The sequence below is a fragment of the Cavia porcellus genome, unplaced genomic scaffold (assembly GCF_034190915.1).
Source record: "Cavia porcellus strain 051 isolate PalLab524CR breed Dunkin Hartley unplaced genomic scaffold, mCavPor4.1 scaffold_9, whole genome shotgun sequence".
NCBI lineage: Eukaryota > Metazoa > Chordata > Mammalia > Rodentia > Caviidae > Cavia > Cavia porcellus.
The window spans coordinates 94,164,458-94,190,522 of record NW_026947492.1 but is presented as its reverse complement, the minus strand read 5'-3'; positions in this window follow the sequence as shown (position 1 = coordinate 94,190,522).

Here is a 26,065-nt window from a genome sequence, read left to right as displayed (position 1 = left end):
CAGGAAGTAGGGTTTAGGAAATAGGATTCTGGAAGTAGAACACAGGAATTAGAATTCAGGAAATAGATCTTAGGAAGTAGAATACAGGAATTCAGAATAAGAAATAGAACTCAGGAAGAGAACACAGGGAGAAGGATTCAGGAAATAGAATTCCGGAAGTATAACACAGGTAGCAAGATTCAGGAAATAGAATTCCGCACTAGAACACAGGAAGTAGTGTATAGGAAATAGGTCTCATGAAGGAGAACACAGGAAATAGGGTTCAGGGAATAGAATTCCGAAAGTAGAACACAGGAAATAGGTTTCAGGAAATAGATCTTATGGAGTAGAACTCAGGAAATAGAATTCAGGAAATAGAATTCCTGAAGTAGAACACAGGAATTACGATTCAGGAAATAGAATTTAGGAAGCACAACACAGGAAGTAGGAGTCAGGAAATAAAACTCCGGAAGCAGAACACAGGAAGTAGGATTCAGGAAATAGGACTAATGATAGAAAAGACAGGATTTTGGATTCGGGAAAGAGAAATACAGAAGTACAACTTGAGAAGTAAGTTTCATTAAATAGAACTCCTTCCTGAGTTCTATTGAAGGACAACACAGGAAGAAGGATTCAGGAAATAGAACTCAGGAAGCAGAACACAGGAAGTAGGATTCACGAAATAGTCCTCATGAAGGAGAGAACAGGAAGTTGGATGCAGGAAACACAACTCAGGAAATAGAACACAGGAAGTAGGATTCCGGAAATAGAATTCTGGAAGGAGAACACAGGAAGTAGAATTTAGGAAATAGAATTCCGGAAGTATAACACAGGAAGTAGGATTCAGGAAATAGATCTGAGGAAGTAGAACACAAGAATAAAATTCAGGAAAGATAACTCAGGGAGTAGGTCACAGGAAGTAGGATTCAGGAAGTAGAACTTAGGAAGTAGAACACAGGATTCAGATTCAGAAAGAGAACTCAGGAAGCAGAACACAGGGAGTAGGATACAGGAAATAGAATTCCAGAAGTGGAACACAGGAAACAAGATTCAGAAAATAGAATGCCGGAGGTAGAACACATGAAGTAGTATTCAGGAAATCGGTCTCATGAAGGAGAACACAGGAAGTAGGATTCAAGGAATAGAATTCAGGAAATAGAACACAGGAAATAGGATTCAGGAAATAGAACTCAGGAAGTAGAACACAGGATGTCAGATTCATGAAATAGGCCCTATGAAAGAGAGCACAGGAAGTTGGATTCAGGAAATCGAACTCAGGAAGTAGACCACACGAAAAAGCATTCAGGAAATAGGCCTCAAGAAGGAGAACACAGGAAGTAGGATTCAGGGAATACAATTACGGAAGTAGAACACAGCAAGCAATATTCAGGAAATAGGCCTCATGCAGCAGAATCCAGGAGCTAGGATTCAGGATATAGAATTCCTCAAGTAGAACAAAGGAAGTAGGATTCAGGAAACAGAATTCCAGCAGTAGAACACAGGAAATAGGATTCAGGAAATAGAACTGAGGAACGAGAACACTGGAAGTAGGATTCAGGAAATAGAACTCAGGAAGTACAACGCAGGATGTAGTATTCTGCAAATAGGCCTCATGAAAGAAAGCACAGGAAGTTGGATTCAGGAAATAGAACTCAGGAAGTAGAACACAGGAAGTAGGATTCAGGAATACAACATAGGAAGCAGAAAACAGGAATTCAGATTCAGAAGTAGAACTCAGGAAGCAGTACACAGGGAGTAGCTTTCAGGAAATAGAATTCCGGAAGTGGAACACAGGAATTAGGAGTCAGGAAATGGAACTCAGGATGTAGAACAAAAGACTAAGATTCAGCAAATAGAACTCAGGAAGGAGAACACAGGGAGTAGGATTCAGGCAATAGAATTCCAGAAGTCGAACACAGGAAGCAGGATTCAGGAAATAGAATTCCAGAAGTAGAACACAGGGATTACTACTCAGGAAATCGGCCTCATATAGAGAACACAGGAAGTAGGATTCAAGGAATAGAATTCTGGAAGTAGCAGACAGGAAATAGAACTCAGGAAGTAGAACACAGGAAGTAGCATTCAGAAAATAGAACTTAGGAAGTAGAACAGAGGAAGTAGGATTCAGGAAATAGAATTCCATATGTAGAAAACAGGAAGTAGGATTCAGGAAATAGGTCTCATTAAGGAGCACACAGGAAGTTGGATTCAGGAAAGATAACTGAGAAAATAGAATACAGGAAGTAGAATTCAGGAAATAGAACTCAGGAAGTAGAACACAGGAAGGAAGATTCAGGAAATAGAACTCAGAAAGGAGAGCACAGGAAGTTGAATTCAGGAAATAGAACTCAGAAAGGAGAACACACGTAGTAGGATTCAGGAAGTAGAATTCCGGACAGGAATTAGGATTCAGAAAATAGAATTGCCTAAGTAGAACCCAAGAAGTAGTATTTAGGAAATAGGCCTCATGAAGGAGAACACAGGAAGTGGGATTCACAGAAAAGAATTCTGGAGGTAGAACAAGGGAAGTAGCATTCAGGGAACAGAATTCCGGAAGTAGAACACAGGAAGTAGTATTCAGGAAATAATCCTCATGAAGGAGAATATAAGAAGTAGGATTCAGGAAATAGAATTCCGGAAGCAGGAAACAGGAAGTAGTATTCAGAAAGTATTCATGAAGGACAACACAGGAAGTAGGATTCATGGAATAGAATTCCAGAAGTAAACACAAGAAGTAGGATTCAGGAAATAGAATTCCGGAAGTATGACACAGGAAGTAAGATTCAGGAAATAGCACTCAGGAAGGAGAACAGAGGCAGTATGATTCAGGAAATGGAATTCCGGTATTAGAGCACACGAATTCGGATTCAGGAAAAAGAATTCCGGAAGTACAACGTGGAATTAGGATTCACGAAATAGAACTCAGGAAGGAGAACACAGGAATTAACATTCAGGAAATAGAACTCAGGAAGGAGAACACAGGAAGTAGGATTCAGGAAACAGAATTCCAGAAGTAGAACACAGGAAGTAGTATTCAGGAATTAATCCTCATGAAGGGTAAAATAGGAAGTAGCATTCAGGGACAAGAAATCCCGAAGTAGAACACAGGAACAAGGATTCAAGAAATAGAATTCCGGAAGTATGACACAGGAAGTAAGATTCAGGAAATAGCACTCAGGAAGGAGAACAGACTAAGTATGATTCAGGAAATGGAATTCCGGTATTAGAGCACATGAATTCGGATTCAGGAAAAAGAATTCCGGAAGTACAACGTGGAATTAGGATTCACGAAATAGAACTCAGGAAGGAGAACACAGGAAGTAGGATTCAGGAAAGAGAATTCCAGAAGTAGAACACAGGAAGTAGTATTCAGGAATTAATCCTCATGAAGGGTAAAATAGGAAGTAGCATTCAGGGACAAGAAATCCCGAAGTAGAACACAGGAACAAGGATTCAGGAAATAGAATTCCGGAAGTACAACATAGGAAGTAAAATTCAGGAAATAGAATCCCGGAAGTAGATCTCAGCATGTAGGATTGACAAAAGAGAATTGCGGAAGTACAACACTGGAATTCGGATTCACAAAATAGAACTCAGGAAGGAGAACACAGGAATTAACATTCAGGAAATAGAACTCAGGAAGGAGAACACAGGAAGTAGGATTCAGGAAACAGAATTCCAGAAGAAGAACACAGGAAGTAGAATTCATGAAATAGAACTCAGGAATTAGAACGCAGGAAATAGGATTCAGGAAAAAGAATTCCTGGATTACAACACAGGAAATAAAATTTAGGAAATAGAACTCCCAAAGGAGAACACAGGAAGTAAGATTCAAGAAACGAAACTCAGGAAGGACAACACAGGAATTAGGATTGAGGAAATAGAACTCAGGATGTAGAACACAGGAAGTAGGATTCAGGGAATACAATTCCAGAAGTAGAACACAGGAAGTAGGATTCTGTAAATAGATCTAAGCAAGTAGAACACAGGATGTAGGATACTGGAAATAGGCCTCATCAAAGAGGGCACAGGAAGTTGGATTGAGGAAATAGACCTCAGGAAGCACAGCAAAGGAAGTAGGATTCAAGAAATAGAATTCTGGAATTAGCACACAGGAAGTAGGGTTTAGGAAATAGGATTCTGGAAGTAGAACACAGGAATTAGAATTCAGGAAATAGATCTTAGGAAGTAGAATACAGGAATTCAGAATAAGAAATAGAACTCAGGAAGAGAACACAGGGAGAAGGATTCAGGAAATAGAATTCCGGAAGTATAACACAGGTAGCAAGATTCAGGAAATAGAATTCCGCAAGTAGAACACAGGAAGTAGTGTATAGGAAATAGGTCTATGAAGGAGAACACAGGAAATAGGGTTCAGGGGATAGAATTCCGAAAGTAGAACACAGGAAATAGGTCTTATGGAGTAGAACTCAGGAAATAGAATTCAGGAAATAGAATTCCTGAAGTAGAACACAGGAATTACGATTCAGGAAATAGAATTTAGGAAGCACAACACAGGAAGTAGGAGTCAGGAAATAAAACTCCGGAAGCAGAACACAGGAAGTAGGATTCAGGAAATAGGACTAATGATAGAAAAGACAGGAAGTTGGATTCGGGAAAGAGAAATACAGAAGTACAACTTGAGAAGTAAGTTTCATTAAATAGAACTCCTTCCTGAGTTCTATTGAAGGACAACACAGGAAGAAGGATTCAGGAAATAGAACTCAGGAAGCAGAACACAGGAAGTAGGATTCACGAAATAGTCCTCATGAAGGAGAGAACAGGAAGTTGGATGCAGGAAACACAACTCAGGAAATAGAACACAGGAAGTAGGATTCCGGAAATAGAATTCTGGAAGGAGAACACAGGAAGTAGAATTTAGGAAATAGAATTCCGGAAGTACAACACAGGAAGTAGGATTCAGGAAATAGATCTGAGGAAGTAGAACACAAGAATAAAATTCAGGAAAGATAACTCAGGGAGTAGGTCACAGGAAGTAGGATTCAGGAAGTAGAACTTAGGAAGTAGAACACAGGATTCAGATTCAGAAAGAGAACTCAGGAAGCAGAACACAGGGAGTAGGATACAGGAAATAGAATTCCAGAAGTGGAACACAGGAAACAAGATTCAGAAAATAGAATGCCGGAGGTAGAACACATGAAGTAGTATTCAGGAAATCGGTCTCATGAAGGAGAACACAGGAAGTAGGATTCAAGGAATAGAATTCAGGAAATAGAACACAGGAAATAGGATTCAGGAAATAGAACTCAGGAAGTAGAACACAGGATGTCAGATTCATGAAATAGGCCCTATGAAAGAGAGCACAGGAAGTTGGATTCAGGAAATCAAACTCAGGAAGTAGACCACACGAAAAAGCATTCAGGAAATAGGCCTAAAAAGGAGAACACAGGAAGTAGGATTCAGCGAATACAATTACAGAAGTAGAACACAGCAAGCAATATTCAGGAAATAGGCCTCATGAAGCAGAATCCAGGAGCTAGGATTCAGGATATAGAATTCCTCAAGTAGAACAAAGGAAGTAGGATTCAGGAAACAGAATTCCAGCAGTAGAACACAGGAAATAGGATTCAGGAAATAGAACTGAGGAACGAGAACACTGGAAGTAGGATTCAGGAAATAGAACTCAGGAAGTACAATGCAGGATGTAGTATTCTGCAAATAGGCCTCATGAAAGAAAGCACAGGAAGTTGGATTCAGGAAATAGAACTCAGGAAGTAGAACACAGGAAGTAGGATTCAGGAATACAACATAGGAAGCAGAAAACAGGAATTCAGATTCAGAAATAGAACTCAGGATGCAGTACACAGGGAGTAGCTTTCAGGAAATAGAATTCCGGAAGTGGAACACAGGAATTAGGAATCAGGAAATGGAACTCAGGATGTAGAACAAAAGACTAAGATTCAGCAAATAGAACTCAGGAAGGAGAACACAGGGAGTAGGATTCAGGCAATAGAATTCCAGAAGTCGAACACAGGAAACAGGATTCAGGAAATAGAATTCCAGAAGTAGAACACAGGAATTACTACTCAGGAAATCGGCCTCATATAGAGAACACAGGAAGTAGGATTCAAGGAATAGAATTCCGGAAGTAGCAGACAGGAAATAGAACTCAGGAAGTAGAACACAGGAAGTAGCATTCAGAAAATAGAACTTAGGAAGTAGAACAGAGGAAGTAGGATTCAGGAAATAGAATTCCATATGTAGAAAACAGGAAGTAGGATTCAGGAAATAGGTCTCATTAAGGAGCACACAGGAAGTTGGATTCAGGAAAGAGAACTGAGAAAATAGAACACAGGAAGTAGAATTCAGGAAATAGAACTCAGGAAGTAGAACACAGGAAGGAAGATTCAGGAAATAGAACTCAGAAAGGAGAGCACAGGAAGTTGAATTCAGGAAATAGAACTCAGAAAGGAGAACACATGTAGTAGGATTCAGGAAGTAGAATTCCGGACAGGAATTAGGATTCAGAAAATAGAATTGCCTAAGTAGAACCCAAGAAGTAGTATTTAGGAAATAGGCCTCATGAAGGAGAACACAGGAAGTGGGATTCACAGAAAAGAATTCTGGAGGTAGAACAAGGGAAGTAGCATTCAGGGAACAGAATTCCGGAAGTAGAACACAGGAAGTAGTATTCAGGAAATAATCCTCATGAAGGAGAATATAAGAAGTCGAATTCAGGAAATAGAATTCCGGAAGCAGGAAACAGGAAGTAGTATTCAGAAAGTATTCATGAAGGACAACACAGGAAGTAGGATTCACGGAATAGAATTCCAGAAGTAAACACAAGAAGTAGGATTCAGGAAATAGAATTCCGGAAGTATGACACAGGAAGTAAGATTCAGGAAATAGCACTCAGGAAGGAGAACAGAGGCAGTATGATTCAGGAAATGGAATTCCGGTATTAGAGCACACGAATTCGGATTCAGGAAAAAGAATTCCGGAAGTACAACGTGGAATTAGGATTCACGAAATAGAACTCAGGAAGGAGAACACAGGAATTAACATTCAGGAAATAGAACTCAGGAAGGAGAACACAGGAAGTAGGATTCAGGAAACAGAATTCCAGAAGTAGAACACAGGAAGTAGTATTCAGGAATTAATCCTCATGAAGGGTAAAATAGGAAGTAGCATTCAGGGACAAGAAATCCCGAAGTAGAACACAGGAACAAGGATTCAAGAAATAGAATTCCGGAAGTATGACACAGGAAGTAAGATTCAGGAAATAGCACTCAGGAAGGAGAACAGACTAAGTATGATTCAGGAAATGGAATTCCGGTATTAGAGCACATGAATTCGGATTCAGGAAAAAGAATTCCGGAAGTACAACGTGGAATTAGGATTCACGAAATAGAACTCAGGAAGGAGAACACAGGAAGTAGGATTCAGGAAAGAGAATTCCAGAAGTAGAACACAGGAAGTAGTATTCAGGAATTAATCCTCATGAAGGGTAAAATAGGAAGTAGCATTCAGGGACAAGAAATCCCGAAGTAGAACACAGGAACAAGGATTCAGGAAATAGAATTCCGGAAGTACAACATAGGAAGTAAAATTCAGGAAATAGAATCCCGGAAGTAGATCTCAGCATGTAGGATTGACAAAAGAGAATTGCGGAAGTACAACACTGGAATTCGGATTCACAAAATAGAACTCAGGAAGGAGAACACAGGAATTAACATTCAGGAAATAGAACTCAGGAAGGAGAACACAGGAAGTAGGATTCAGGAAACAGAATTCCAGAAGAAGAACACAGGAAGTAGAATTCATGAAATAGAACTCAGGAATTAGAACGCAGGAAATAGGATTCAGGAAAAAGAATTCCTGGATTACAACACAGGAAATAAAATTTAGGAAATAAAACTCCCAAAGGAGAACACAGGAAGTAAGATTCAAGAAACGAAACTCAGGAAGGACAACACAGGAATTAGGATTGAGGAAATAGAACTCAGGATGTAGAACACAGGAAGTAGGATTCAGGGAATACAATTCCAGAAGTAGAACACAGGAAGTAGGATTCTGTAAATAGATCTAAGCAAGTAGAACACAGGATGTAGGATACTGGAAATATGCCTCATCAAAGAGGGCACAGGAAGTTGGATTGAGGAAATAGACCTCAGGAAGCACAGCAAAGGAAGTAGGATTCAAGAAATAGAATTCTGGAATTAGCACACAGGAAGTAGGGTTTAGGAAATAGGATTCTGGAAGTAGAACACAGGAATTAGAATTCAGGAAATAGATCTTAGGAAGTAGAATACAGGAATTCAGAATAAGAAATAGAACTCAGGAAGAGAACACAGGGAGAAGGATTCAGGAAATAGAATTCCGGAAGTATAACACAGGTAGCAAGATTCAGGAAATAGAATTCCGCAAGTAGAACACAGGAAGTAGTGTATAGGAAATAGGTCTATGAAGGAGAACACAGGAAATAGGGTTCAGGGGATAGAATTCCGAAAGTAGAACACAGGAAATAGGTCTTATGGAGTAGAACTCAGGAAATAGAATTCAGGAAATAGAATTCCTGAAGTAGAACACAGGAATTACGATTCAGGAAATAGAATTTAGGAAGCACAACACAGGAAGTAGGAGTCAGGAAATAAAACTCCGGAAGCAGAACACAGGAAGTAGGATTCAGGAAATAGGACTAATGATAGAAAAGACAGGAAGTTGGATTCGGGAAAGAGAAATACAGAAGTACAACTTGAGAAGTAAGTTTCATTAAATAGAACTCCTTCCTGAGTTCTATTGAAGGACAACACAGGAAGAAGGATTCAGGAAATAGAACTCAGGAAGCAGAACACAGGAAGTAGGATTCACGAAATAGTCCTCATGAAGGAGAGAACAGGAAGTTGGATGCAGGAAACACAACTCAGGAAATAGAACACAGGAAGTAGGATTCCGGAAATAGAATTCTGGAAGGAGAACACAGGAAGTAGAATTTAGGAAATAGAATTCCGGAAGTACAACACAGGAAGTAGGATTCAGGAAATAGATCTGAGGAAGTAGAACACAAGAATAAAATTCAGGAAAGATAACTCAGGGAGTAGGTCACAGGAAGTAGGATTCAGGAAGTAGAACTTAGGAAGTAGAACACAGGATTCAGATTCAGAAAGAGAACTCAGGAAGCAGAACACAGGGAGTAGGATACAGGAAATAGAATTCCAGAAGTGGAACACAGGAAACAAGATTCAGAAAATAGAATGCCGGAGGTAGAACACATGAAGTAGTATTCAGGAAATCGGTCTCATGAAGGAGAACACAGGAAGTAGGATTCAAGGAATAGAATTCAGGAAATAGAACACAGGAAATAGGATTCAGGAAATAGAACTCAGGAAGTAGAACACAGGATGTCAGATTCATGAAATAGGCCCTATGAAAGAGAGCACAGGAAGTTGGATTCAGGAAATCGAACTCAGGAAGTAGACCACACGAAAAAGCATTCAGGAAATAGGCCTCAAGAAGGAGAACACAGGAAGTAGGATTCAGCGAATACAATTACGGAAGTAGAACACAGCAAGCAATATTCAGGAAATAGGCCTCATGAAGCAGAATCCAGGAGCTAGGATTCAGGATATAGAATTCCTCAAGTAGAACAAAGGAAGTAGGATTCAGGAAACAGAATTCCAGCAGTAGAACACAGGAAATAGGATTCAGGAAATAGAACTGAGGAACGAGAACACTGGAAGTAGGATTCAGGAAATAGAACTCAGGAAGTACAATGCAGGATGTAGTATTCTGCAAATAGGCCTCATGAAAGAAAGCACAGGAAGTTGGATTCAGGAAATAGAACTCAGGAAGTAGAACACAGGAAGTAGGATTCAGGAATACAACATAGGAAGCAGAAAACAGGAATTCAGATTCAGAAATAGAACTCAGGATGCAGTACACAGGGAGTAGCTTTCAGGAAATAGAATTCCGGAAGTGGAACACAGGAATTAGGAATCAGGAAATGGAACTCAGGATGTAGAACAAAAGACTAAGATTCAGCAAATAGAACTCAGGAAGGAGAACACAGGGAGTAGGATTCAGGCAATAGAATTCCAGAAGTCGAACACAGGAAGCAGGATTCAGGAAATAGAATTCCAGAAGTAGAACACAGGAATTACTACTCAGGAAATCGGCCTCATATAGAGAACACAGGAAGTAGGATTCAAGGAATAGAATTCCGGAAGTAGCAGACAGGAAATAGAACTCAGGAAGTAGAACACAGGAAGTAGCATTCAGAAAATAGAACTTAGGAAGTAGAACAGAGGAAGTAGGATTCAGGAAATAGAATTCCATATGTAGAAAACAGGAAGTAGGATTCAGGAAATAGGTCTCATTAAGGAGCACACAGGAAGTTGGATTCAGGAAAGAGAACTGAGAAAATAGAACACAGGAAGTAGAATTCAGGAAATAGAACTCAGGAAGTAGAACACAGGAAGGAAGATTCAGGAAATAGAACTCAGAAAGGAGAGCACAGGAAGTTGAATTCAGGAAATAGAACTCAGAAAGGAGAACACACGTAGTAGGATTCAGGAAGTAGAATTCCGGACAGGAATTAGGATTCAGAAAATAGAATTGCCTAAGTAGAACCCAAGAAGTAGTATTTAGGAAATAGGCCTCATGAAGGAGAACACAGGAAGTGGGATTCACAGAAAAGAATTCTGGAGGTAGAACAAGGGAAGTAGCATTCAGGGAACAGAATTCCGGAAGTAGAACACAGGAAGTAGTATTCAGGAAATAATCCTCATGAAGGAGAATATAAGAAGTCGAATTCAGGAAATAGAATTCCGGAAGCAGGAAACAGGAAGTAGTATTCAGAAAGTATTCATGAAGGACAACACAGGAAGTAGGATTCACGGAATAGAATTCCAGAAGTAAACACAAGAAGTAGGATTCAGGAAATAGAATTCCGGAAGTATGACACAGGAAGTAAGATTCAGGAAATAGCACTCAGGAAGGAGAACAGAGGCAGTATGATTCAGGAAATGGAATTCCGGTATTAGAGCACACGAATTCGGATTCAGGAAAAAGAATTCCGGAAGTACAACGTGGAATTAGGATTCACGAAATAGAACTCAGGAAGGAGAACACAGGAATTAACATTCAGGAAATAGAACTCAGGAAGGAGAACACAGGAAGTAGGATTCAGGAAACAGAATTCCAGAAGTAGAACACAGGAAGTAGTATTCAGGAATTAATCCTCATGAAGGGTAAAATAGGAAGTAGCATTCAGGGACAAGAAATCCCGAAGTAGAACACAGGAACAAGGATTCAAGAAATAGAATTCCGGAAGTATGACACAGGAAGTAAGATTCAGGAAATAGCACTCAGGAAGGAGAACAGACTAAGTATGATTCAGGAAATGGAATTCCGGTATTAGAGCACATGAATTCGGATTCAGGAAAAAGAATTCCGGAAGTACAACGTGGAATTAGGATTCACGAAATAGAACTCAGGAAGGAGAACACAGGAAGTAGGATTCAGGAAAGAGAATTCCAGAAGTAGAACACAGGAAGTAGTATTCAGGAATTAATCCTCATGAAGGGTAAAATAGGAAGTAGCATTCAGGGACAAGAAATCCCGAAGTAGAACACAGGAACAAGGATTCAGGAAATAGAATTCCGGAAGTACAACATAGGAAGTAAAATTCAGGAAATAGAATCCCGGAAGTAGATCTCAGCATGTAGGATTGACAAAAGAGAATTGCGGAAGTACAACACTGGAATTCGGATTCACAAAATAGAACTCAGGAAGGAGAACACAGGAATTAACATTCAGGAAATAGAACTCAGGAAGGAGAACACAGGAAGTAGGATTCAGGAAACAGAATTCCGGAAGAAGAACACAGGAAGTAGAATTCATGAAATAGAACTCAGGAATTAGAACGCAGGAAATAGGATTCAGGAAAAAGAATTCCTGGATTACAACACAGGAAATAAAATTTAGGAAATAGAACTCCCAAAGGAGAACACAGGAAGTAAGATTCAAGAAACGAAACTCAGGAAGGACAACACAGGAATTAGGATTGAGGAAATAGAACTCAGGATGTAGAACACAGGAAGTAGGATTCAGGGAATACAATTCCAGAAGTAGAACACAGGAAGTAGGATTCTGTAAATAGATCTAAGCAAGTAGAACACAGGATGTAGGATACTGGAAATAGGCCTCATCAAAGAGGGCACAGGAAGTTGGATTGAGGAAATAGACCTCAGGAAGCACAGCAAAGGAAGTAGGATTCAAGAAATAGAATTCTGGAATTAGCACACAGGAAGTAGGGTTTAGGAAATAGGATTCTGGAAGTAGAACACAGGAATTAGAATTCAGGAAATAGATCTTAGGAAGTAGAATACAGGAATTCAGAATAAGAAATAGAACTCAGGAAGAGAACACAGGGAGAAGGATTCAGGAAATAGAATTCCGGAAGTATAACACAGGTAGCAAGATTCAGGAAATAGAATTCCGCAAGTAGAACACAGGAAGTAGTGTATAGGAAATAGGTCTATGAAGGAGAACACAGGAAATAGGGTTCAGGGGATAGAATTCCGAAAGTAGAACACAGGAAATAGGTCTTATGGAGTAGAACTCAGGAAATAGAATTCAGGAAATAGAATTCCTGAAGTAGAACACAGGAATTACGATTCAGGAAATAGAATTTAGGAAGCACAACACAGGAAGTAGGAGTCAGGAAATAAAACTCCGGAAGCAGAACACAGGAAGTAGGATTCAGGAAATAGGACTAATGATAGAAAAGACAGGAAGTTGGATTCGGGAAAGAGAAATACAGAAGTACAACTTGAGAAGTAAGTTTCATTAAATAGAACTCCTTCCTGAGTTCTATTGAAGGACAACACAGGAAGAAGGATTCAGGAAATAGAACTCAGGAAGCAGAACACAGGAAGTAGGATTCACGAAATAGTCCTCATGAAGGAGAGAACAGGAAGTTGGATGCAGGAAACACAACTCAGGAAATAGAACACAGGAAGTAGGATTCCGGAAATAGAATTCTGGAAGGAGAACACAGGAAGTAGAATTTAGGAAATAGAATTCCGGAAGTACAACACAGGAAGTAGGATTCAGGAAATAGATCTGAGGAAGTAGAACACAAGAATAAAATTCAGGAAAGATAACTCAGGGAGTAGGTCACAGGAAGTAGGATTCAGGAAGTAGAACTTAGGAAGTAGAACACAGGATTCAGATTCAGAAAGAGAACTCAGGAAGCAGAACACAGGGAGTAGGATACAGGAAATAGAATTCCAGAAGTGGAACACAGGAAACAAGATTCAGAAAATAGAATGCCGGAGGTAGAACACATGAAGTAGTATTCAGGAAATCGGTCTCATGAAGGAGAACACAGGAAGTAGGATTCAAGGAATAGAATTCAGGAAATAGAACACAGGAAATAGGATTCAGGAAATAGAACTCAGGAAGTAGAACACAGGATGTCAGATTCATGAAATAGGCCCTATGAAAGAGAGCACAGGAAGTTGGATTCAGGAAATCGAACTCAGGAAGTAGACCACACGAAAAAGCATTCAGGAAATAGGCCTAAAAAGGAGAACACAGGAAGTAGGATTCAGCGAATACAATTACAGAAGTAGAACACAGCAAGCAATATTCAGGAAATAGGCCTCATGAAGCAGAATCCAGGAGCTAGGATTCAGGATATAGAATTCCTCAAGTAGAACAAAGGAAGTAGGATTCAGGAAACAGAATTCCAGCAGTAGAACACAGGAAATAGGATTCAGGAAATAGAACTGAGGAACGAGAACACTGGAAGTAGGATTCAGGAAATAGAACTCAGGAAGTACAATGCAGGATGTAGTATTCTGCAAATAGGCCTCATGAAAGAAAGCACAGGAAGTTGGATTCAGGAAATAGAACTCAGGAAGTAGAACACAGGAAGTAGGATTCAGGAATACAACATAGGAAGCAGAAAACAGGAATTCAGATTCAGAAATAGAACTCAGGATGCAGTACACAGGGAGTAGCTTTCAGGAAATAGAATTCCGGAAGTGGAACACAGGAATTAGGAATCAGGAAATGGAACTCAGGATGTAGAACAAAAGACTAAGATTCAGCAAATAGAACTCAGGAAGGAGAACACAGGGAGTAGGATTCAGGCAATAGAATTCCAGAAGTCGAACACAGGAAACAGGATTCAGGAAATAGAATTCCAGAAGTAGAACACAGGAATTACTACTCAGGAAATCGGCCTCATATAGAGAACACAGGAAGTAGGATTCAAGGAATAGAATTCCGGAAGTAGCAGACAGGAAATAGAACTCAGGAAGTAGAACACAGGAAGTAGCATTCAGAAAATAGAACTTAGGAAGTAGAACAGAGGAAGTAGGATTCAGGAAATAGAATTCCATATGTAGAAAACAGGAAGTAGGATTCAGGAAATAGGTCTCATTAAGGAGCACACAGGAAGTTGGATTCAGGAAAGAGAACTGAGAAAATAGAACACAGGAAGTAGAATTCAGGAAATAGAACTCAGGAAGTAGAACACAGGAAGGAAGATTCAGGAAATAGAACTCAGAAAGGAGAGCACAGGAAGTTGAATTCAGGAAATAGAACTCAGAAAGGAGAACACATGTAGTAGGATTCAGGAAGTAGAATTCCGGACAGGAATTAGGATTCAGAAAATAGAATTGCCTAAGTAGAACCCAAGAAGTAGTATTTAGGAAATAGGCCTCATGAAGGAGAAGACAGGAAGTGGGATTCACAGAAAAGAATTCTGGAGGTAGAACAAGGGAAGTAGCATTCAGGGAACAGAATTCCGGAAGTAGAACACAGGAAGTAGTATTCAGGAAATAATCCTCATGAAGGAGAATATAAGAAGTAGAATTCAGGAAATAGAATTCCGGAAGCAGGAAACAGGAAGTAGTATTCAGAAAGTATTCATGAAGGACAACACAGGAAGTAGGATTCACGGAATAGAATTCCAGAAGTAAACACAAGAAGTAGGATTCAGGAAATAGAATTCCGGAAGTATGACACAGGAAGTAAGATTCAGGAAATAGCACTCAGGAAGGAGAACAGAGGCAGTATGATTCAGGAAATGGAATTCCGGTATTAGAGCACACGAATTCGGATTCAGGAAAAAGAATTCCGGAAGTACAACGTGGAATTAGGATTCACGAAATAGAACTCAGGAAGGAGAACACAGGAATTAACATTCAGGAAATAGAACTCAGGAAGGAGAACACAGGAAGTAGGATTCAGGAAACAGAATTCCAGAAGTAGAACACAGGAAGTAGTATTCAGGAATTAATCCTCATGAAGGGTAAAATAGGAAGTAGCATTCAGGGACAAGAAATCCCGAAGTAGAACACAGGAACAAGGATTCAAGAAATAGAATTCCGGAAGTATGACACAGGAAGTAAGATTCAGGAAATAGCACTCAGGAAGGAGAACAGACTAAGTATGATTCAGGAAATGGAATTCCGGTATTAGAGCACATGAATTCGGATTCAGGAAAAAGAATTCCGGAAGTACAACGTGGAATTAGGATTCACGAAATAGAACTCAGGAAGGAGAACACAGGAAGTAGGATTCAGGAAAGAGAATTCCAGAAGTAGAACACAGGAAGTAGTATTCAGGAATTAATCCTCATGAAGGGTAAAATAGGAAGTAGCATTCAGGGACAAGAAATCCCGAAGTAGAACACAGGAACAAGGATTCAGGAAATAGAATTCCGGAAGTACAACATAGGAAGTAAAATTCAGGAAATAGAATCCCGGAAGTAGATCTCAGCATGTAGGATTGACAAAAGAGAATTGCGGAAGTACAACACTGGAATTCGGATTCACAAAATAGAACTCAGGAAGGAGAACACAGGAATTAACATTCAGGAAATAGAACTCAGGAAGGAGAACACAGGAAGTAGGATTCAGGAAACAGAATTCCAGAAGAAGAACACAGGAAGTAGAATTCATGAAATAGAACTCAGGAATTAGAACGCAGGAAATAGGATTCAGGAAAAAGAATTCCTGGATTACAACACAGGAAATAAAATTTAGGAAATAAAACTCCCAAAGGAGAACACAGGAAGTAAGATTCAAGAAACGAAACTCAGGAAGGACAACACAGGAATTAGGATTGAGGAAATAGAACTCAGGATGTAGAACACAGGAAGTAGGATTCAGGGAATACAATTCCAGAAGTAGAACACAGGAAGTAGGATTCTGTAAATAGATCTAAGCAAGTAGAACACAGGATGTAGGATACTGGAAATAGGCCTCATCAAAGAGGGCACAGGAAGTTGGATTGAGGAAATAGACCTCAGGAAGCACAGCAAAGGAAGTAGGATTCAAGAAATAGAATTCTGGAATTAGCACACAGGAAGTAGGGTTTAGGAAATAGGATTCTGGAAGTAGAACACAGGAATTAGAATTCAGGAAATAGATCTTAGGAAGTAGAATACAGGAATTCAGAATAAGAAATAGAACTCAGGAAGAGAACACAGGGAGAAGGATTCAGGAAATAGAATTCCGGAAGTATAACACAGGTAGCAAGATTCAGGAAATAGAATTCCGCAAGTAGAACACAGGAAGTAGTGTATAGGAAATAGGTCTATGAAGGAGAACACAGGAAATAGGGTTCAGGGGATAGAATTCCGAAAGTAGAACACAGGAAATAGGTCTTATGGAGTAGAACTCAGGAAATAGAATTCAGGAAATAGAATTCCTGAAGTAGAACACAGGAATTACGATTCAGGAAATAGAATTTAGGAAGCACAACACAGGAAGTAGGAGTCAGGAAATAAAACTCCGGAAGCAGAACACAGGAAGTAGGATTCAGGAAATAGGACTAATGATAGAAAAGACAGGAAGTTGGATTCGGGAAAGAGAAATACAGAAGTACAACTTGAGAAGTAAGTTTCATTAAATAGAACTCCTTCCTGAGTTCTATTGAAGGACAACACAGGAAGAAGGATTCAGGAAATAGAACTCAGGAAGCAGAACACAGGAAGTAGGATTCACGAAATAGTCCTCATGAAGGAGAGAACAGGAAGTTGGATGCAGGAAACACAACTCAGGAAATAGAACACAGGAAGTAGGATTCCGGAAATAGAATTCTGGAAGGAGAACACAGGAAGTAGAATTTAGGAAATAGAATTCCGGAAGTACAACACAGGAAGTAGGATTCAGGAAATAGATCTGAGGAAGTAGAACACAAGAATAAAATTCAGGAAAGATAACTCAGGGAGTAGGTCACAGGAAGTAGGATTCAGGAAGTAGAACTTAGGAAGTAGAACACAGGATTCAGATTCAGAAAGAGAACTCAGGAAGCAGAACACAGGGAGTAGGATACAGGAAATAGAATTCCAGAAGTGGAACACAGGAAACAAGATTCAGAAAATAGAATGCCGGAGGTAGAACACATGAAGTAGTATTCAGGAAATCGGTCTCATGAAGGAGAACACAGGAAGTAGGATTCAAGGAATAGAATTCAGGAAATAGAACACAGGAAATAGGATTCAGGAAATAGAACTCAGGAAGTAGAACACAGGATGTCAGATTCATGAAATAGGCCCTATGAAAGAGAGCACAGGAAGTTGGATTCAGGAAATCGAACTCAGGAAGTAGACCACACGAAAAAGCATTCAGGAAATAGGCCTCAAGAAGGAGAACACAGGAAGTAGGATTCAGCGAATACAATTACGGAAGTAGAACACAGCAAGCAATATTCAGGAAATAGGCCTCATGAAGCAGAATCCAGGAGCTAGGATTCAGGATATAGAATTCCTCAAGTAGAACAAAGGAAGTAGGATTCAGGAAACAGAATTCCAGCAGTAGAACACAGGAAATAGGATTCAGGAAATAGAACTGAGGAACGAGAACACTGGAAGTAGGATTCAGGAAATAGAACTCAGGAAGTACAATGCAGGATGTAGTATTCTGCAAATAGGCCTCATGAAAGAAAGCACAGGAAGTTGGATTCAGGAAATAGAACTCAGGAAGTAGAACACAGGAAGTAGGATTCAGGAATACAACATAGGAAGCAGAAAACAGGAATTCAGATTCAGAAATAGAACTCAGGATGCAGTACACAGGGAGTAGCTTTCAGGAAATAGAATTCCGGAAGTGGAACACAGGAATTAGGAATCAGGAAATGGAACTCAGGATGTAGAACAAAAGACTAAGATTCAGCAAATAGAACTCAGGAAGGAGAACACAGGGAGTAGGATTCAGGCAATAGAATTCCAGAAGTCGAACACAGGAAGCAGGATTCAGGAAATAGAATTCCAGAAGTAGAACACAGGAATTACTACTCAGGAAATCGGCCTCATATAGAGAACACAGGAAGTAGGATTCAAGGAATAGAATTCCGGAAGTAGCAGACAGGAAATAGAACTCAGGAAGTAGAACACAGGAAGTAGCATTCAGAAAATAGAACTTAGGAAGTAGAACAGAGGAAGTAGGATTCAGGAAATAGAATTCCATATGTAGAAAACAGGAAGTAGGATTCAGGAAATAGGTCTCATTAAGGAGCACACAGGAAGTTGGATTCAGGAAAGAGAACTGAGAAAATAGAACACAGGAAGTAGAATTCAGGAAATAGAACTCAGGAAGTAGAACACAGGAAGGAAGATTCAGGAAATAGAACTCAGAAAGGAGAGCACAGGAAGTTGAATTCAGGAAATAGAACTCAGAAAGGAGAACACACGTAGTAGGATTCAGGAAGTAGAATTCCGGACAGGAATTAGGATTCAGAAAATAGAATTGCCTAAGTAGAACCCAAGAAGTAGTATTTAGGAAATAGGCCTCATGAAGAAGAACACAGGAAGTGGGATTCACAGAAAAGAATTCTGGAGGTAGAACAAGGGAAGTAGCATTCAGGGAACAGAATTCCGGCAGTAGAACACAGGAAGTAGTATTCAGGAAATAATCCTCATGAAGGAGAATATAAGAAGTCGAATTCAGGAAATAGAATTCCGGAAGCAGGAAACAGGAAGTAGTATTCAGAAAGTATTCATGAAGGACAACACAGGAAGTAGGATTCACGGAATAGAATTCCAGAAGTAAACACAAGAAGTAGGATTCAGGAAATAGAATTCCGGAAGTATGACACAGGAAGTAAGATTCAGGAAATAGCACTCAGGAAGGAGAACAGAGGCAGTATGATTCAGGAAATGGAATTCCGGTATTAGAGCACACGAATTCGGATTCAGGAAAAAGAATTCCGGAAGTACAACGTGGAATTAGGATTCACGAAATAGAACTCAGGAAGGAGAACACAGGAATTAACATTCAGGAAATAGAACTCAGGAAGGAGAACACAGGAAGTAGGATTCAGGAAACAGAATTCCAGAAGTAGAACACAGGAAGTAGTATTCAGGAATTAATCCTCATGAAGGGTAAAATAGGAAGTAGCATTCAGGGACAAGAAATCCCGAAGTAGAACACAGGAACAAGGATTCAAGAAATAGAATTCCGGAAGTATGACACAGGAAGTAAGATTCAGGAAATAGCACTCAGGAAGGAGAACAGACTAAGTATGATTCAGGAAATGGAATTCCGGTATTAGAGCACATGAATTCGGATTCAGGAAAAAGAATTCCGGAAGTACAACGTGGAATTAGGATTCACGAAATAGAACTCAGGAAGGAGAACACAGGAAGTAGGATTCAGGAAAGAGAATTCCAGAAGTAGAACACAGGAAGTAGTATTCAGGAATTAATCCTCATGAAGGGTAAAATAGGAAGTAGCATTCAGGGACAAGAAATCCCGAAGTAGAACACAGGAACAAGGATTCAGGAAATAGAATTCCGGAAGTACAACATAGGAAGTAAAATTCAGGAAATAGAATCCCGGAAGTAGATCTCAGCATGTAGGATTGACAAAAGAGAATTGCGGAAGTACAACACTGGAATTCGGATTCACAAAATAGAACTCAGGAAGGAGAACACAGGAATTAACATTCAGGAAATAGAACTCAGGAAGGAGAACACAGGAAGTAGGATTCAGGAAACAGAATTCCGGAAGAAGAACACAGGAAGTAGAATTCATGAAATAGAACTCAGGAATTAGAACGCAGGAAATAGGATTCAGGAAAAAGAATTCCTGGATTACAACACAGGAAATAAAATTTAGGAAATAGAACTCCCAAAGGAGAACACAGGAAGTAAGATTCAAGAAACGAAACTCAGGAAGGACAACACAGGAATTAGGATTGAGGAAATAGAACTCAGGATGTAGAACACAGGAAGTAGGATTCAGGGAATACAATTCCAGAAGTAGAACACAGGAAGTAGGATTCTGTAAATAGATCTAAGCAAGTAGAACACAGGATGTAGGATACTGGAAATAGGCCTCATCAAAGAGGGCACAGGAAGTTGGATTGAGGAAATAGACCTCAGGAAGCACAGCAAAGGAAGTAGGATTCAAGAAATAGAATTCTGGAATTAGCACACAGGAAGTAGGGTTTAGGAAATAGGATTCTGGAAGTAGAACACAGGAATTAGAATTCAGGAAATAGATCTTAGGAAGTAGAATACAGGAATTCAGAATAAGAAATAGAACTCAGGAAGAGAACACAGGGAGAAGGATTCAGGAAATAGAATTCCGGAAGTATAACACAGGTAGCAAGATTCAGGAAATAGAATTCCGCAAGTAGAACACAGGAAGTAGTGTATAGGAAATAGGTCTATGAAGGAGAACACAGGAAATAGGGTTCAGGGGATAGAATTCCGAAAGTAGAACACAGGAAATAGGTCTTATGGAGTAGAACTCAGGAAATAGAATTCAGGAAATAGAATTCCTGAAGTAGAACACAGGAATTACGATTCAGGAAATAGAATTTAGGAAGCACAACACAGGAAGTAGGAGTCAGGAAATAAAACTCCGGAAGCAGAACACAGGAAGTAGGATTCAGGAAATAGGACTAATGATAGAAAAGACAGGAAGTTGGATTCGGGAAAGAGAAATACAGAAGTACAACTTGAGAAGTAAGTTTCATTAAATAGAACTCCTTCCTGAGTTCTATTGAAGGACAACACAGGAAGAAGGATTCAGGAAATAGAACTCAGGAAGCAGAACACAGGAAGTAGGATTCACGAAATAGTCCTCATGAAGGAGAGAACAGGAAGTTGGATGCAGGAAACACAACTCAGGAAATAGAACACAGGAAGTAGGATTCCGGAAATAGAATTCTGGAAGGAGAACACAGGAAGTAGAATTTAGGAAATAGAATTCCGGAAGTACAACACAGGAAGTAGGATTCAGGAAATAGATCTGAGGAAGTAGAACACAAGAATAAAATTCAGGAAAGATAACTCAGGGAGTAGGTCACAGGAAGTAGGATTCAGGAAGTAGAACTTAGGAAGTAGAACACAGGATTCAGATTCAGAAAGAGAACTCAGGAAGCAGAACACAGGGAGTAGGATACAGGAAATAGAATTCCAGAAGTGGAACACAGGAAACAAGATTCAGAAAATAGAATGCCGGAGGTAGAACACATGAAGTAGTATTCAGGAAATCGGTCTCATGAAGGAGAACACAGGAAGTAGGATTCAAGGAATAGAATTCAGGAAATAGAACACAGGAAATAGGATTCAGGAAATAGAACTCAGGAAGTAGAACACAGGATGTCAGATTCATGAAATAGGCCCTATGAAAGAGAGCACAGGAAGTTGGATTCAGGAAATCGAACTCAGGAAGTAGACCACACGAAAAAGCATTCAGGAAATAGGCCTCAAGAAGGAGAACACAGGAAGTAGGATTCAGCGAATACAATTACGGAAGTAGAACACAGCAAGCAATATTCAGGAAATAGGCCTCATGAAGCAGAATCCAGGAGCTAGGATTCAGGATATAGAATTCCTCAAGTAGAACAAAGGAAGTAGGATTCAGGAAACAGAATTCCAGCAGTAGAACACAGGAAATAGGATTCAGGAAATAGAACTGAGGAACGAGAACACTGGAAGTAGGATTCAGGAAATAGAACTCAGGAAGTACAATGCAGGATGTAGTATTCTGCAAATAGGCCTCATGAAAGAAAGCACAGGAAGTTGGATTCAGGAAATAGAACTCAGGAAGTAGAACACAGGAAGTAGGATTCAGGAATACAACATAGGAAGCAGAAAACAGGAATTCAGATTCAGAAATAGAACTCAGGATGCAGTACACAGGGAGTAGCTTTCAGGAAATAGAATTCCGGAAGTGGAACACAGGAATTAGGAATCAGGAAATGGAACTCAGGATGTAGAACAAAAGACTAAGATTCAGCAAATAGAACTCAGGAAGGAGAACACAGGGAGTAGGATTCAGGCAATAGAATTCCAGAAGTCGAACACAGGAAGCAGGATTCAGGAAATAGAATTCCAGAAGTAGAACACAGGAATTACTACTCAGGAAATCGGCCTCATATAGAGAACACAGGAAGTAGGATTCAAGGAATAGAATTCCGGAAGTAGCAGACAGGAAATAGAACTCAGGAAGTAGAACACAGGAAGTAGCATTCAGAAAATAGAACTTAGGAAGTAGAACAGAGGAAGTAGGATTCAGGAAATAGAATTCCATATGTAGAAAACAGGAAGTAGGATTCAGGAAATAGGTCTCATTAAGGAGCACACAGGAAGTTGGATTCAGGAAAGATAACTGAGAAAATAGAACACAGGAAGTAGAATTCAGGAAATAGAACTCAGGAAGTAGAACACAGGAAGTAAGATTCAGGAAATAGGTCTCATGAAGGAGAGCACAGGAAGTTGAATTCAGGAAATAGAACTCAGAAAGGAGAACACACGTAGGAGGATTCAGGAAGTAGAATTCCGGACAGGAATTAGGATTCAGAAAATAGAATTGCCTAAGTAGAACCCAAGAAGCAGTATTTAGGAAATAGGCCTCATGAAGGAGAACACAGGAAGTGGGATTCACAGAAAAGAATTCTGGAGGTAGAACAAGGGAAGTAGCATTCAGGGAACAGAATTCCGGAAGTAGAACACAGGAAGTAGTATTCAGGAAATAATCCTCATGAAGGAGAATATAAGAAGTAGGATTCAGGAAATAGAATTCCGGAAGCAGGAAACAGGAAGTAGTATTCAGAAAGTATTCATGAAGGACAACACAGGAAGTAGGATTCATGGAATAGAATTCCAGAAGTAAACACAAGAAGTAGGATTCAGGAAATAGAATTCCGGAAGTATGACACAGGAAGTAAGATTCAGGAAATAGCACTCAGGAAGGAGAACAGACTAAGTATGATTCAGGAAATGGAATTCCGGTATTAGAGCACATGAATTCGGATTCAGGAAAAAGAATTCCGGAAGTACAACGTGGAATTAGGATTCACGAAATAGAACTCAGGAAGGAGAACACAGGAATTAACATTCAGGAAATAGAACTCAGGAAGGAGAACACAGGAAGTAGGATTCAGGAAACAGAATTCCAGAAGTAGAACACAGGAAGTAGTATTCAGGAATTAATCCTCATGAAGGGTAAAATAGGAAGTAGCATTCAGGGACAAGAAATCCCGAAGTAGAACACAGGAACAAGGATTCAAGAAATAGAATTCCGGAAGTATGACACAGGAAGTAAGATTCAGGAAATAGCACTCAGGAAGGAGAACAGACTAAGTATGATTCAGGAAATGGAATTCCGGTATTAGAGCACATGAATTCGGATTCAGGAAAAAGAATTCCGGAAGTACAACGTGGAATTAGGATTCACGAAATAGAACTCAGGAAGGAGAACACAGGAAGTAGGATTCAGGAAAGAGAATTCCAGAAGTAGAACACAGGAAGTAGTATTCAGGAATTAATCCTCATGAAGGGTAAAATAGGAAGTAGCATTCAGGGACAAGAAATCCCGAAGTAGAACACAGGAACAAGGATTCAGGAAATAGAATTCCGGAAGTACAACATAGGAAGTAAAATTCAGGAAATAGAATCCCGGAAGTAGATCTCAGCATGTAGGATTGACAAAAGAGAATTGCGGAAGTACAACACTGGAATTCGGATTCACAAAATAGAACTCAGGAAGGAGAACACAGGAATTAACATTCAGGAAATAGAACTCAGGAAGGAGAACACAGGAAGTAGGATTCAGGAAACAGAATTCCAGAAGAAGAACACAGGAAGTAGAATTCATGAAATAGAACTCAGGAATTAGAACGCAGGAAATAGGATTCAGGAAAAAGAATTCCTGGATTACAACACAGGAAATAAAATTTAGGAAATAGAACTCCCAAAGGAGAACACAGGAAGTAAGATTCAAGAAACGAAACTCAGGAAGGACAACACAGGAATTAGGATTGAGGAAATAGAACTCAGGATGTAGAACACAGGAAGTAGGATTCAGGGAATACAATTCCAGAAGTAGAACACAGGAAGTAGGATTCTGTAAATAGATCTAAGCAAGTAGAACACAGGATGTAGGATACTGGAAATAGGCCTCATCAAAGAGGGCACAGGAAGTTGGATTGAGGAAATAGACCTCAGGAAGCACAGCAAAGGAAGTAGGATTCAAGAAATAGAATTCTGGAATTAGCACACAGGAAGTAGGGTTTAGGAAATAGGATTCTGGAAGTAGAACACAGGAATTAGAATTCAGGAAATAGATCTTAGGAAGTAGAATACAGGAATTCAGAATAAGAAATAGAACTCAGGAAGAGAACACAGGGAGAAGGATTCAGGAAATAGAATTCCGGAAGTATAACACAGGTAGCAAGATTCAGGAAATAGAATTCCGCAAGTAGAACACAGGAAGTAGTGTATAGGAAATAGGTCTATGAAGGAGAACACAGGAAATAGGGTTCAGGGGATAGAATTCCGAAAGTAGAACACAGGAAATAGGTCTTATGGAGTAGAACTCAGGAAATAGAATTCAGGAAATAGAATTCCTGAAGTAGAACACAGGAATTACGATTCAGGAAATAGAATTTAGGAAGCACAACACAGGAAGTAGGAGTCAGGAAATAAAACTCCGGAAGCAGAACACAGGAAGTAGGATTCAGGAAATAGGACTAATGATAGAAAAGACAGGAAGTTGGATTCGGGAAAGAGAAATACAGAAGTACAACTTGAGAAGTAAGTTTCATTAAATAGAACTCCTTCCTGAGTTCTATTGAAGGACAACACAGGAAGAAGGATTCAGGAAATAGAACTCAGGAAGCAGAACACAGGAAGTAGGATTCACGAAATAGTCCTCATGAAGGAGAGAACAGGAAGTTGGATGCAGGAAACACAACTCAGGAAATAGAACACAGGAAGTAGGATTCCGGAAATAGAATTCTGGAAGGAGAACACAGGAAGTAGAATTTAGGAAATAGAATTCCGGAAGTACAACACAGGAAGTAGGATTCAGGAAATAGATCTGAGGAAGTAGAACACAAGAATAAAATTCAGGAAAGATAACTCAGGGAGTAGGTCACAGGAAGTAGGATTCAGGAAGTAGAACTTAGGAAGTAGAACACAGGATTCAGATTCAGAAAGAGAACTCAGGAAGCAGAACACAGGGAGTAGGATACAGGAAATAGAATTCCAGAAGTGGAACACAGGAAACAAGATTCAGAAAATAGAATGCCGGAGGTAGAACACATGAAGTAGTATTCAGGAAATCGGTCTCATGAAGGAGAACACAGGAAGTAAGATTCAAGGAATAGAATTCAGGAAATAGAACACAGGAAATAGGATTCAGGAAATAGAACTCAGGAAGTAGAACACAGGATGTCAGATTCATGAAATAGGCCCTATGAAAGAGAGCACAGGAAGTTGGATTCAGGAAATCGAACTCAGGAAGTAGACCACACGAAAAAGCATTCAGGAAATAGGCCTCAAGAAGGAGAACACAGGAAGTAGGATTCAGCGAATACAATTACGGAAGTAGAACACAGCAAGCAATATTCAGGAAATAGGCCTCATGAAGCAGAATCCAGGAGCTAGGATTCAGGATATAGAATTCCTCAAGTAGAACAAAGGAAGTAGGATTCAGGAAACAGAATTCCAGCAGTAGAACACAGGAAATAGGATTCAGGAAATAGAACTGAGGAACGAGAACACTGGAAGTAGGATTCAGGAAATAGAACTCAGGAAGTACAATGCAGGATGTAGTATTCTGCAAATAGGCCTCATGAAAGAAAGCAC